The sequence below is a fragment of the Salmo trutta genome, chromosome 20 (assembly GCF_901001165.1).
Source record: "Salmo trutta chromosome 20, fSalTru1.1, whole genome shotgun sequence".
In the NCBI taxonomy this organism is placed as follows: Eukaryota; Metazoa; Chordata; class Actinopteri; order Salmoniformes; family Salmonidae; genus Salmo; species Salmo trutta.
Window position 1 is genome coordinate 3,140,902 of NC_042976.1, and position 13,358 is coordinate 3,154,259.

At 45.6% G+C, this 13,358-nt stretch overlaps 1 protein-coding gene across 1 annotated transcript in view; it reads right to left on the bottom strand.

Annotated features, from left to right (window-relative positions):
- The window catches only part of LOC115156267 (partitioning defective 3 homolog B-like), a 73,680-nt gene that overhangs the window by 58,888 nt on the left and 1,434 nt on the right, over positions 1-13,358 (bottom strand). The gene's annotated exons all lie outside the window — the stretch shown is intronic.

Below are 13,358 nucleotides of genomic sequence, written 5' to 3' on the forward strand. Positions count from 1 at the left end.
AGTTCTTCTGGTTCTAGTCTAGCTGTTTGTTCTTCTGGTTCTAGTCTGGCTGTATATTCTTCCAGGTCTAGTGTCTGTATGTTCTTCTGGTTCAAGTCTGGCTGTGTGTTCTTCTGCTTCTTGGTGGCCTCTAGTTCAATCCGTTTTAAATGAATGACGTGCTCAAACTCTAATCTCCGTTACTCCCATTTAGCCTTTAGTTCTACCTCTCTCAGATGCACATGTATGGGTGTACTCTACCACCCGTAGGACCCTTATCATCCTCCCTCTATGGGGTGTACTCTACCACCCGTAGGACCCTTATCATCCTCCCTCTATGGGGTGTACTCTACCACCCGTAGGACCCTTATCATCCTCCCTCTATGGGGTGTACTCTACCACCCGTAGGACCCTTATCATCCTCCCTCTATGGGTGTACTCTACCACCCGTAGGACCCTTATCATCCTCCCTCTATGGGGTGTACTCTACCACCCATAGGACACTTATCATCCTCCCTCTATGGGGTGTTCTCTACCACCTGTAGGACCCTTATCATTCTCCCTCTATGGGTGTACTCTACCACCTGTAGGACCCTTATCATCCTCCCTCTATGGGGTGTAGTCTACCACCCGTAGGACACTTATCATCCTCCCTCTATGGGGTGTTCTCTACCACCTGTAGGACCCTTATCATTCTCCCTCTATGGGGTGTACTCTACCACCTGTAGGACCCTTATCATTCTCCCTCTATGGGGTGTACTCTACCACCTGTAGGACCCTTATCATCCTCCCTCTATGGGGTGTTCTCTACCACCTGTAGGACCCTTATCATTCTCCCTCTATGGGGTGTTCTCTACCACCTGTAGGACCCTTATCATCCTCCCTCTATGGGGTGTACTCTACCACCTGTAGGACCCTTATCATCCTCCCTCTATGGGAGGATTTCCTCCTCCACCAAAACAATAATGATTAACTCTGACTACTGCTGTTGGATCGGCAGATGTGACTTCGCTTTGCAATGTTGAGCAGATGCCCCTTCATACATTTTTATCAAGTATCTCCCAAGTACAGTTCCTCACAAACGCTCCCAAATCAATGTCCATCTGTTTTATCTACCCTGTGAATGTTTATCCAACTTTCCACTGCTTTCACCGATCTTATAACCCCTTCTGAGTTGGTTGTCAGTGACAGAAACTCTACTTCGGAAGAGTATTTTAAAAACTCAAAATATCTGTTTACTGTAGCTCTTCAGAGCTAGTGATTGGAGTGACTAGCCGACTCATGGGAAACAGGCAGGGATCTCCAAACATACGGAGTCAGCAAAATGTTGGGGCCCATTTTGGCAGGCATTCAGCATGTCAATAAACATTAGTCTGTCGATCAGTAAAACCACCCGGCAAAAAAAATGGATTGTTTTATTAAATGTATTTACCAGACCTTTTTTTTTTTATGCAGGGATGGATAAAAAAAAATCGCTCAAAAAGCAGTTTGAAGTAAGTGTTGTCACGGAGATAAAGAATTTGTTCTTAACTGACTTGCCTAGTTAAATAAAGGTAACATTTTTAAAAATGTAAATAAAGAACCAATGTGTGTGTGTGTGCACGTGCGTGCATGCGTGCGTGGTGAGAACCAATTGATTGCCACGGTAACACAGATGAGTAATAACGAAAAAAAGATGCCCTTAAATTCGATCTTGCAACCCTTTGGTTACTAGTCCAATCCTCTAACCACTAGTCTCTACCTGCCGCCCAGCCTTAGACCACCACCACCACCACCACCACCACCACCACCACCACCACTACCACCACCACCACCACCACCACCACCACCACCACCACCACCACCACTACCACCACCACCACCACCACCACCACCACCAGTACCACCACCAGTACCACCACCACCACCACCACTACCACCACCACCACCACCACCACTACCACCACCACCACCACCAACACCACCACCAGTACCACCACCACCACCACCACCAGTACCACCACCACCACCACCACCACCACTACCACCACCACCACCACCAGTACCACCACCAGTACCACCACCACCACCACCACCACCACCAGTACCACCACCACCACCACCACCAGTACCACCACCACCACCACCACCACCACCACTACCACCACCACCACCACCACCACCACCACCACCAAGGTGGGCTTATATTTGTCCTATTTCACAATATACACAAGCGTGTATTAATACGTGTGTATATTGGAAATATGTTCTTAATGTTGTAAATGCAGTAACGTTAAAAAAAAGGAGAGTTGTAGGAAAAACTGCTTTGCAAAAAACTGTTGTCACTGTTGAAGAGAGAAGATTCTCAGCTTTCAGTATAGGTACTGTGTACGTATTATCTTGACGTTGATCTCTAAAGAAACTATTTTACAAACAAGATATTGGATATAGCTTTGAAATGCTTTGTGAAATGCACATCGGCCATCGCGAGTACAGACCTCACTGGGTAGTTGTCTAGGCTACAAGTGCAAAGTGTATTTTTTTAGGACACTGAATATACTCAGATTAATACATGGCTACTAGCAGTAGATTATATGTTGAGAGTTAGCGATCTAGCTAATGTGTTTTGAGTTTCCAATTACTCAGGTGATGAATTTACCCCCAAATAAATTGGCATATGTTTATAGTGTACAAAAAGATGCAAACAAATTCAGGAACATTCTGGAGCCCTATTTCATCCCATCTAAGTAGTCTATTACACATCTTATTAATAAAGAACTGTAAATTACTTTATAAGATCACTTTTTAAGATGATTACTTGTTTTTAATATTATGTAACGCCGCAAAAAAAAATACAAAAAAATGGTCCCACTAAATCATGGGCTGATATATTATTAATACAGCCCCCCCCATGTGTAATCACCTAAATCATATCATGAATATAGTAGTAATAGCATTTGGCCCAGAGGTCCACACACAGTAACTACGTTTGTAGGAAATGAGGTGGTTCAGAAAGACAGACGGCAGGAGGAGCAGCGGAACAAGCAGAGCTCCATTACTAGACCCCCAGACAGACTGGGTGAAACAGCATACTGTAGAAGACAGACTGGGTGAAACATCAGAATGTAGCAGACAGACTGGGTGAAACATCATACTGTAGCAGACAGACTTAGTGAAACGGCATACTGTAGCAGACAGACTGGGTGAGACAACATACTGTAGCAGACAGACTGGGTGAAACATCAGACCGTAGCAGACAGACTGGGTGAAACAGCATACTGTAGCAGACAGACTGGGTGAAACAGCATACTGTAGCAGACAGACTGGGTGAACGTAGCAGACAGACTGGGTGAAACAGCATACTGTAGCAGACAGACTGGGTGAAACATCAGACCGTAGCAGACAGACTGGTGAAACAGCATACTGTAGAAGACAGACTGGGTGAAACAGCATACTGTAGCAGACAGACTGGGTGAAACAACATACTGTAGAAGACAGACTGGGTGAAACATCAGAACGTAGCAGACAGACTGGGTGAAACAGCATACTGTAGCAGACAGACTGGGTGAAACAGCATGCTGTAGAAGACAGACTGGGTGAAACAACAGACCGTAGCAGACAGACTGGGTGAAACAGCATACTGTAGCAGACAGACTGGGTGAAACAGCATACTGTAGCAGACAGACTGGGTGAAACAACATACTGTAGCAGACAGACTGGGTGAGACAACATACTGTAGCAGACGGACTGGGTCTCCAGCTGGGTTTGGCTAGTTAGTGGCTTTCCACAGCCAGGATACAGTGGCTGATACACACACAGCCTTTGACTACTACTAATAATAATCATTTGGTGGGATTATTTGTTTATTAATACACATCTGTATTGGAAATGTGTTTTTTTTGCAAATCCCAACTGTCCCTGATACTCCCTCAGAGTGTAGGGTCACAACCAGGGTGACCTTGGAGCAATTAGGGTTAAGTGCCTTGCTCAAGGGCACACAGACACATTATTTCACCTTGTGGGATTCGGGATTCCAACTAGCAACCTTTCGGTTACTGGCCCAACGCTCTAACCACTACACTACCTGCTGGTTACTGGCCCAATACTCTAACTTCTAGGCTAACCGCTGGTTACTGGCCCGACACTCTAACTTCTAGGCTACCTGCTGGTTACTGGCCCAACACTCTGACCACTTGACTACCTGCTGGCTACTGGCCCAATGATATAACTTCTAGGCTACCTGCTGGCTACTGGCCCAACGCTCTAACTTCTAGGCTACATGCTGGTTACTGGCCCAATGATCGAACTTCTAGGCTACCTGCTGGTTACTGGCCCAACGCTCTAACCACTAGACTACCTGCTGGTTACTGGCCCAACGCTCTAACCTCTAGGCTACCTGCTGGTTACTAGTCCAACGCTCTAACCACTAGGCTACCTGCTGGTTGCTGGCCCAACGCTCTAACCACTAGGCTACCTGCTGGTTACTGGCCCAACGCTCTAACCACTAGGCTACCTGCTGGTTACTGGCCCAACGCTCTAACCACTAGACTACCTGCTGGCTACTGGCCCAATGATCTAACTTCTAGGCTACCTGCCGCCCCAGTCATCTGTAGCCACCACTCAACTCAACGGGCGAAAGGGGGAGTTTGGAGTGAGACTGAAAGGGGTTAACAGTTAGCAACATCATCATTAGTGGGTACCAGTGACGTACACTAGTGGTGCATGGCTCAGCTTTTTGTTCAAGTACTAATAACCCATCTGCAACCTGCTGACTATATGTGAGAAAGTGAAAATAGGCCCGCACAAGACACTAACCAGCAAATATAGAAAATGTGCTACAGACTACAGTTACGCTGCATAATGATTTTTTGACAGGGGATGCAGGAATTTTTGACAGGGGGTGTAGGATTTTTGATAGGGGGGTGCAGGATTTTTTGATAGGGGGTGCAGGAGTTTTGACAGGGGTGCAGGATTTTTTTATAGGGGGTGCAGGATCTTTTGACAGGGGTGCAGGATTTTTTGGGGACTCATTTAGATATGTTTCTGCTTATAATTTCCAACATCTTGAAAAGGCTACTTGTTTATCAACTTGTCAATATAGTTTTTTTTATTTAACTTTTATTTAACTAGGCAAGGGATAGGCGTCCCGCTAGCAGGACAACATCCGGTGAAATTGGAGGGCGCGCAATTCAAATAAATCATAAAAATGATGGATATTAAACATTTAGATACATACATAGTTGAAGTCGGAAGTTTACATGCACTTAGGTTGGAGTCATTAAAACTCGTTTTTCAACCACTCCACAAATTTCTTTTTAACAAACTATAGTTTTGGCAAGTCGGTTAGGACATCTACAAGTAATTTTTCCAACAATTGTTTATAGACAGATTATTGCACTGTATCACAAGTTGACTGTGCCTTTAAACAGCTTGGAAAATTCCAGAAAATGATTTCATGGCTTTAGAAGCTTCTGATAGGCTAATTGACATAATGTTGAGTCAATTGGAGGTGTACATGTGGATATATTTCAAGGCCTACCTTCAAACTCAGTGCCTCTTTGCTTGACATCATGGGAAAATCAAAAGAAATCAGCCAAGACCTCATAAAAGAAATTGTAGATCTCCACAAGTCTGGTTCATCCTTGGGAGCAATTTCCAAAAGCCTGAAGGTACCACGTTCATCTGTACAAACAATAGTACGCAAGTATTTACTTATTTTTCCAACCTTTATTTAACCAGGTAGGCAAGTTGAGAACAAGTTCTCATTTACAATTGCGACCTGGCCAAGATAAAGCAAAGCAGTTCGACAACATACAACAACACAGAGTTACACATGGAATAAAACAAACATACAGTCAATAATACAGTAGAAAAATAAGTCTATATACAATGTGAGCAAATAAGGTGAGATAAGGCAGGTAAAGGCAAAAAAAGTCCATGGTGGCAAAGTAAATACAATATAGCAAGTAAAACACTGGAATGGTAGATTTGTAGTCGAAGAAAGTGCAAAGTAGAAATATAAATAATGGGGCGCAAAGGAGCAAAATAAATAAATAAATACAGTAGGGGAAGAGGTAGTTGTTTAGGATAAATTATAGATGGGCTATGTACAGGTGCAGTGATCTGTGAGCTGCTCTGACAGCTGGTGCTTAAAGCTAGTGAGGGAGATGTGTTTCGAGTTTCAGAGATTTTTGGAGTTCATTCCAGTCATTGGCAGCAGAGAACTGGAAGGAGAGACGGCCAAAGGAGGAATTGGCTTTGGGGGTGACCAGAGAGATATACCTGCTGGAGCGCGTGCTACAGGTGGGTGCTGCTATGGTGACCAGTGAGCTGAGATAAGAGGGGACTTTACCTAGCAGGGTCTTGTAGATGACCTGGAGCCAGTGGGTTTGGCGACGAGTATGAAGCGAGGGCCAGCCAACAAGAGCGTACAGGTCGCAGTGGTGGGTAGTATATGGGGCTTTGGTGACAAAACGGATGGCACTGTGATGGACTGCATCCAGTTTATTGAGTAGGGTATTGGAGGCTATTTTGTAAATGACATCGCCGAAGTCGAGGATCGGTAGGATGGTCAGTTTTACGAGGGTATGTTTGGCAGCATGAGTGAAGGATGCATTGTTGCGAAATAGGAAGCCAATTCTAGATTTAACTTTGGATTGGAGATGTTTGATGTGAGTCTGAAAGGAGAGCTTACAGTCTAACCAGACACCTAGGTATTTGTAGTTGTCCACATATTCTAAGTAAGAACTGTCCAGAGTAGTGATGCTGGACGGGCGGGCAGGTGCAGGCAGTGATCGGTTGAAGAGCATGCATTTAGTTTTACTTGTATTTACGAGTAGTTGGAGGCCACGGAAGGAGAGTTGTATGGCATTGAAGCTCGTCTGGAGGGTTGTTAACAGTGTCCAAAGAAGGGCCAGAAGTATACAGAATGGTGTCGTCTGCGTAGAGGTGGATCAGAGACTCACCAGCAGCAAGAGCGACATCATTGATGTATACAGAGAAAAGAGTTGGCCCAAGAATTGAACCCTGTGGCACCTCCATAGAGACTACCAGAGGCCCAGACAACAGGCCATCCGATTTGACACGTTGAATTCTATCAGAGAAGTAGTTGGTGAACCAGGCGAGGCAATCGTTTGAGAAACCAAGGCTATTGAGTCTGCCGAAGAGGATGTGGTGATTGACAGAGTCGAAAGCCTTGGCCAGGTCAATGAATACGGCAGCACATTATTGTTTCTTATCGATGGCGGTTACAATATCATTTAGGACCTTGAGCGTGGCTGAGGTGCACCCATGACCAGCTCTGAAACTAGATTGCATAGCGGAGAAGGTGTGGGTGGATTCGAAATGGTCGGTAATCTGTTTGTTGACTTGGCTTTCGAAGACCTTAGAAAGGCAGGGTAGGATAGATATAGGTCTGTAGCAGTTTGGGTCAAAAGTGTCCCCTCCTTTGAAGAGGGGGATGACAGCAGCTGCTTTCCAATCTTTGGGAATCCCAGATGACACGAAAGAGAGGTTGAACAGGCTAGTAATAGGGGTTGCAACAATTTCCGCAGATAATTTTAGAAAGAAAGGGTCCAGATTGTCTAGCCCGGCTGATTTGTAGGTGTCCAGATTTTGCAGCTCTTTCAGAACATCAGCTGACTGGATATGGGAGAAGGAGAAATGGGGAAGGCTTGGGCGAGTTGCTGTGGGGGGTAGCCAGGTGGAAAGCATGGCCAGCCGTAGAAAAATGCTTATTGAAATTCTCAATTATAGTGGATTTATCGGAGGTGACAGAGTTTCCTATCCTCAGTACAGTGGGCAGCTGGGAGGAGGTGCTCTTATTCTCCATGGACTTTACAGTGTCCCAGAACTTTTTGGAGTTTGTGTTGCAGGAAGCAAATTTCTGCTTGAAAAAGCTAGACTTGGCTTTTCTAACTGCCTGTGTATATTGGTTTCTAACTTCCCTGAAAAGTTACATATCACGGGGGCTGTTCGATGCTAATGCAGAACGCCACAGGATGTTTTTGTGTTGGTTAAGGGCAGTCAGGTCTGGAGAGAACCAAGGGCTATATCTGTTCTTGGTTCTAAATTTCTTGAAAGGGGCATGCTTATTTAAGATGGTGAGGAAGGCATTTTTTTTAAATAACCAGGCATCCTCTACTGACGGGATGAGGTCAATATCCTTCCAGGATACCCGTGCCAGGTTGATTAGAAAGGCTTGCTCGCTGAAATGTTTCAGGGAGCGTTTGACAGTGATGAGTGGAGGTCATTTGACCGCTGACCCATTACGGATGCAGGCAATGAGGCAGTGATCGCTGAGATCTTGGTTGAAAACAGCAGAGGTGTATTTAGAGGGCAAGTTGGTTAGGATGATATCTATGAGGGTGCCCGTGTTTACGGCTTTGGGGTGGTACCTGGTAGGTTAATTGATACTTTGTGTGAGATTGAGGGTATCAAGCTTAGATTGTAGGATGGCCAGGGTGTTAAATAAGCATGTCCCAGTTTAGGTCACCTAGCAGCATAAGCTCTGAAGATAGATTGGGGGCAATCAGTTCACATATGGTGTCCAGAGCACAGCTGGGGGCAGAGGGTGGTCTATAGCAGGCGGCAACGGTGAGAGACTTGTTTTTTAAGAGGTGGATTTTTACAACGAAAGGCACCTGCTTCTGATTGGAAGCCATACTTGGCCACACATAGAAAAGAATCATAGAAATAGAAAACTAGAACCAAAATCCCCTAGAACCAAAAAACCTCCAAAACACACAAAACAAACACCCCCCTGCCAAGCCCTGACCAAACTACGATGACAAATGACCCTTTTACTGGTCAGGACGTGACACTATGACAGGTAGTGTTGTTTTGTTAGATAAAGTCCTTCTTTATATCCCAAAAAGTCTGTTTAGTTGGCGCCATCGATTTGAGTAATCCACTCGTTCAACATGCAGAGAAAGGAATCCGAAAATCTTCCCCTAAACTTTGTTTCAACAAGTCAAAATACGTTTCTATTTACTCCTCAGATACCCTAAAATGTAATCGAACTATAATATTTCTTACGGAAAGAAGTATGTTCATTAGGAAACCGATTTTAGCAGGTGCGTCTTGTCTTCATGGCGCGCGCAAACACGAATTTCCAAGACCGTGTCCCTGTGTTAAAACTGATATTTCGTATTTGTTTTTGAAGTTACAAGCCTGAAACCTTGAACATAGACTGCTGACACCCTGTGGAAGCCATAGGAGTTGCATCCTGGGAGCTAATTTTCAATATGACCTTATACTTGTCATTCTAAGAGGATCGTCTCCCAAAAAAAAGATAACGGTTGGTTTTTCTTTGGATTTTCTCCTACCATATCTATTGTGTTATATTCTCCTACATTATTTTAACATTTCTACAAACTTCAAAGTGTTTTCTTTCCAATGGTACCAATTACATGCATATCCTGACTTCAGGGCCTGTCACGTCCTGACCAGTAAAAGGGGTTATTTGTCATTGTAGTTTGGTCAGGCGGTGGCAGGGGGTGTTTGTTTTGTGTTTTTTGGTGTTTTTGGTTTAGGTTCTATGTTTTCTATGTTTTCTATTTCTATGTTTAAATCTAGTTTTTTATTTCTATGTTGGGTTTTTGGTAAGACCTCCAATTAGAGACAGCTGGTTGTTGTTGCCTCTAATTGGAGGCCATATTTAGTTGAGGTTTGTTTCACTTGTGTTTTGTGGGTGGTTATTTTCTGTATAGCCTGTGTGCCTTATGGAACTGTTTTTTGTCTTACATTCATTTTGTTTAAGTGTTTTCATCAAATAAATTAAGTATGAGCACTTTACCCGCTGCGCCTTGGTCCAATCCTTACGGCGGAATTGACAGGGCCTGAGCAACAGGCAGTTAACTTTGGGCACGTCATTCAGGCACAAATTGAGGAAAAAAGGGGCCTAGCCCTAAAAAGTTTTTAAGAATAAATTCTCATTTACAATGATGGCCTACCCCGGCATGCAGCTTCTCTTCTGTCATTATATGTTGCCCTAGAATATTAAATAAACCCTTGCTCACCAGAATAATGTCATAAATTATAGAATGAATACTTTAATCTAGTTGATATCTGTAAAGTTTTCTCTGTCGTCTCTGATTCTTTTGTGGGGAGAAAATGCACCCACCCAAAAAAAAAAAAATGGGAAAGATTTCTATGCAAATGACACCAGTTTGACTGGTGATAATGAAATAGAAATCTGTGAAAACGACCCAACATGTTTCTGATAAGATTTTCAGTTCGTCTTGGATGCATATTTTATGATTGAAATACTATCAGCTTTTATGATGCTGATAAAAAAAATAACACCTCTAGAGACGGTCTATAACTGCACATTCCTATTCTCTCAAGATGCTGAAAGAAAGAAATCATATTTCTACACTCCTGTTCCCAAGTCAAAAATGTACATTTGGTGTATCGTTTTACCGCAAGAAACGCTCAATTCTGCAGGAGTTAATATTAAAGTCTGAGAGGTTATAGACCTACAGTCAGTGTCCAGATTTCAGTTTCCATTTAAACCCATCCAGTAGGACACAGTTCCCTTGACGTGCCATAGGCCTATCTGAAGTCACGTCTTGTAACTGTCGAACTTGTATAGTGCCTCGCATCTTCACCACGTAACATAGCCAGCACTGCTATCATCCTATATTACTACCTCACCACATAACATAGCCAGCACTGCTATCATCCATCACCACATAACGTAGCCAGCACTGCTATCATCCATCACCAGCACTGCTATCATCCTCTATTACTACCTCACCACATAACAGAGCCAGCACTGCTATCATCCATCACCACATAACATAGCCAGCACTGCTATCATCCATCACCACATAACATAGCCAGCACTGCTATCATCCTATATTACTACCTCACCACATAACATAGCCAGCACTGCTATCATCCTATATTACTACCTCACCACATAACATAGCCAGCACTGCTATCATCCATCACCACATAACAGAGCCAGCACTGCTATCATCCTATATTACTTCCTCACCAAATCTTTCCCAAACATTACTTTTCTGGCCCTCCCTTCTCTTTATAATCAACTTTCCATTTCTCAGCATTTCTCCTATTAAATTAAAATCCTACATTGTCCTTTTTGCCTCAGTGGATCTATGCTAACTTTTTTCTGCCTGTTCCCAAAAGTATTTGGCAACTGCGGCCCCTCATGATGATTTTAGTTTTTTTTTGTGGCCCCCACCCCAATCCGTGCTGTAGACAGAAAGGCAACCTCTACGTCAACGTGAGCAAGACAAAGGAGCTGATTGTGGACTACAGGAAAAGGAGGGCCGAACACGCCCCCATTCACGACGGGCTATAGTGGGGCAGGTTTAGAGCTTCAAGTTCCTTGGTGTCTTCATCACCAACAATCTATCACGGTCCAAACACACCAAGGCAGTTGTGAAGAGGGCACGACAATGCTTTTTCCAGTCAGGAAACTGAAAAGATTTGGCATGGGTCCCCAGATCCTCAGAAAGCTCTACAGCTGCACCATCGAGAGAGCATCCTGACCGGTTGCATCACCGCCTGGTATGGTAACTGCTCGGCATCCAATTGCAAGGCACTACAGAGGGTAGTGCGTATGTCCCAGTACATCACTAGGGCCAAGCTTCCTGCCATCCAGGACCTATATACTAGGTGGTGTCAGAGGAAGGCCACAAAAATTGTCATAGACTCCATTCACCCCAGTCATAGACTGTTCTCTGCTACCACACGGCGAGCGATAGCAGAGTGCCAAGTCTAGGTCCAAAAGGCTCCTGAACAGCTTCTACCCCCAAGCCATCAGACTGCTGAACAGCTTCTACCCCCAAGCCATCAGACTGCTGAACAGCTTCTACCCCCCAAGCCATCAGACTGCTGAACAGCTTCTACCCCCAAGCCATCAGACTGCTGAACAGCTTCTACACCCAAGCCATCAGACTACTGAACAGCTTCTACCCCAAGCCATCAGACTACTGAACAGCTTCTACCCCCAAGCCATCAGACTGCTGAACAGCTTCTACCCCCAAGCCATCAGACTACTGAACAGCTTCTACCCCCAAGCCATCAGACTGCTGAACAGCTTCTACCCCCAAGCCATCAGACTACTGAACAGCTTCTACCCCCAAGCCATCAGACTGCTGAACAGCTTCTACCCCCAAGCCATCAGACTGCTGAACAGCTTCTACCCCCAAGCCATCAGACTGCTGAACAGCTTCTACCCCCAAGCCATCAGACTGCTGAACAGCTTCTACCCCCAAGCCATCAGACTGCTGAACAGCTTCTACCCCCAAGCCATCAGACTGCTGAACAGCTTCTACCCCCAAGCCATCAGACTGCTGAACAGCTTCTACCCCCAAGCCATCAGACTGCTGAACAGCTTCTACCCCCAAGCCATCAGACTGCTGAACAGCTTCTACCCCCAAGCCATCAGACTGCTGAACAGCTTCTACCCCCAAGCCATCAGACTGCTGAACAGCTTCTACCTAACCCCCAAGCCATCAGACTGCTGAACAGCTTCTACCCCCAAGCCATCAGACTGTTGAACAGCTTCTACCCCCAAGCCATCAGACTGCTGAACAGCTTCTACCCCCAAGCCATCAGACTGCTGAACAGCTTCTACCCCCAAGCCATCAGACTACTGAACAGCTTCTATCCCCAAGCCATCAGACTGCTGAACAGCTTCTATCCCCAAGCCATCAGACTGCTGAACAGCTTCTACCCCCAAGCCATCAGACTGCTGAACAGCTTCTACCACCAAGCCATCAGACTGCTGAACAATGAGCTCTACAACCTCCTCCATAGGCAAGAACACAAACCAAGACTCACAACACACGACTACTCACTATACACAATGACCAAAACTATGTACACAAACTATACACTACACACTACACTACTATGTGAGACTACACTACTGTATGAATGAGTTACAGTCAGGCAGCATGCAGGGTCCAGCCCACTGCCCTTCAGGGTCCAGCCCACTGGCCCTCAGGGTCCAGCCCACTGGCCTTCAGGGTCCAGCCCACTGGCCTTCAGGGTCCAGCCCACTGGCCCTCAGGGTCCAGCCCACTGCCCTTCAGGGTCCAGCCCACTGGCCCTCAGGGTCCAGCCCACTGGCCTTCAGGGCCGGCCCACTGGCCCTCAGGGTCCAGCCCACTGGCCCTCAGGGTCCAGCCCACTGGCCCTCAGGGTCCAGCCCACTGGCCTTCAGGGCCGGCCCACTGGCCCTCAGGGTCCAGCCCACTGGCCCTCAGGGTCCAGCCCGAGCCCCTTCCATCAGAGCACCAAGTTATTGGCCCTCCAGGGCCTTCAGGTTCCTTCCAGAAGGCCTCTATGTGTGAGCTGACTGGCCCCAGCTGCGTGTGTATTTTAGGAGGTCTTCTACATTCTACAGACTGGCCAAAGCTGTG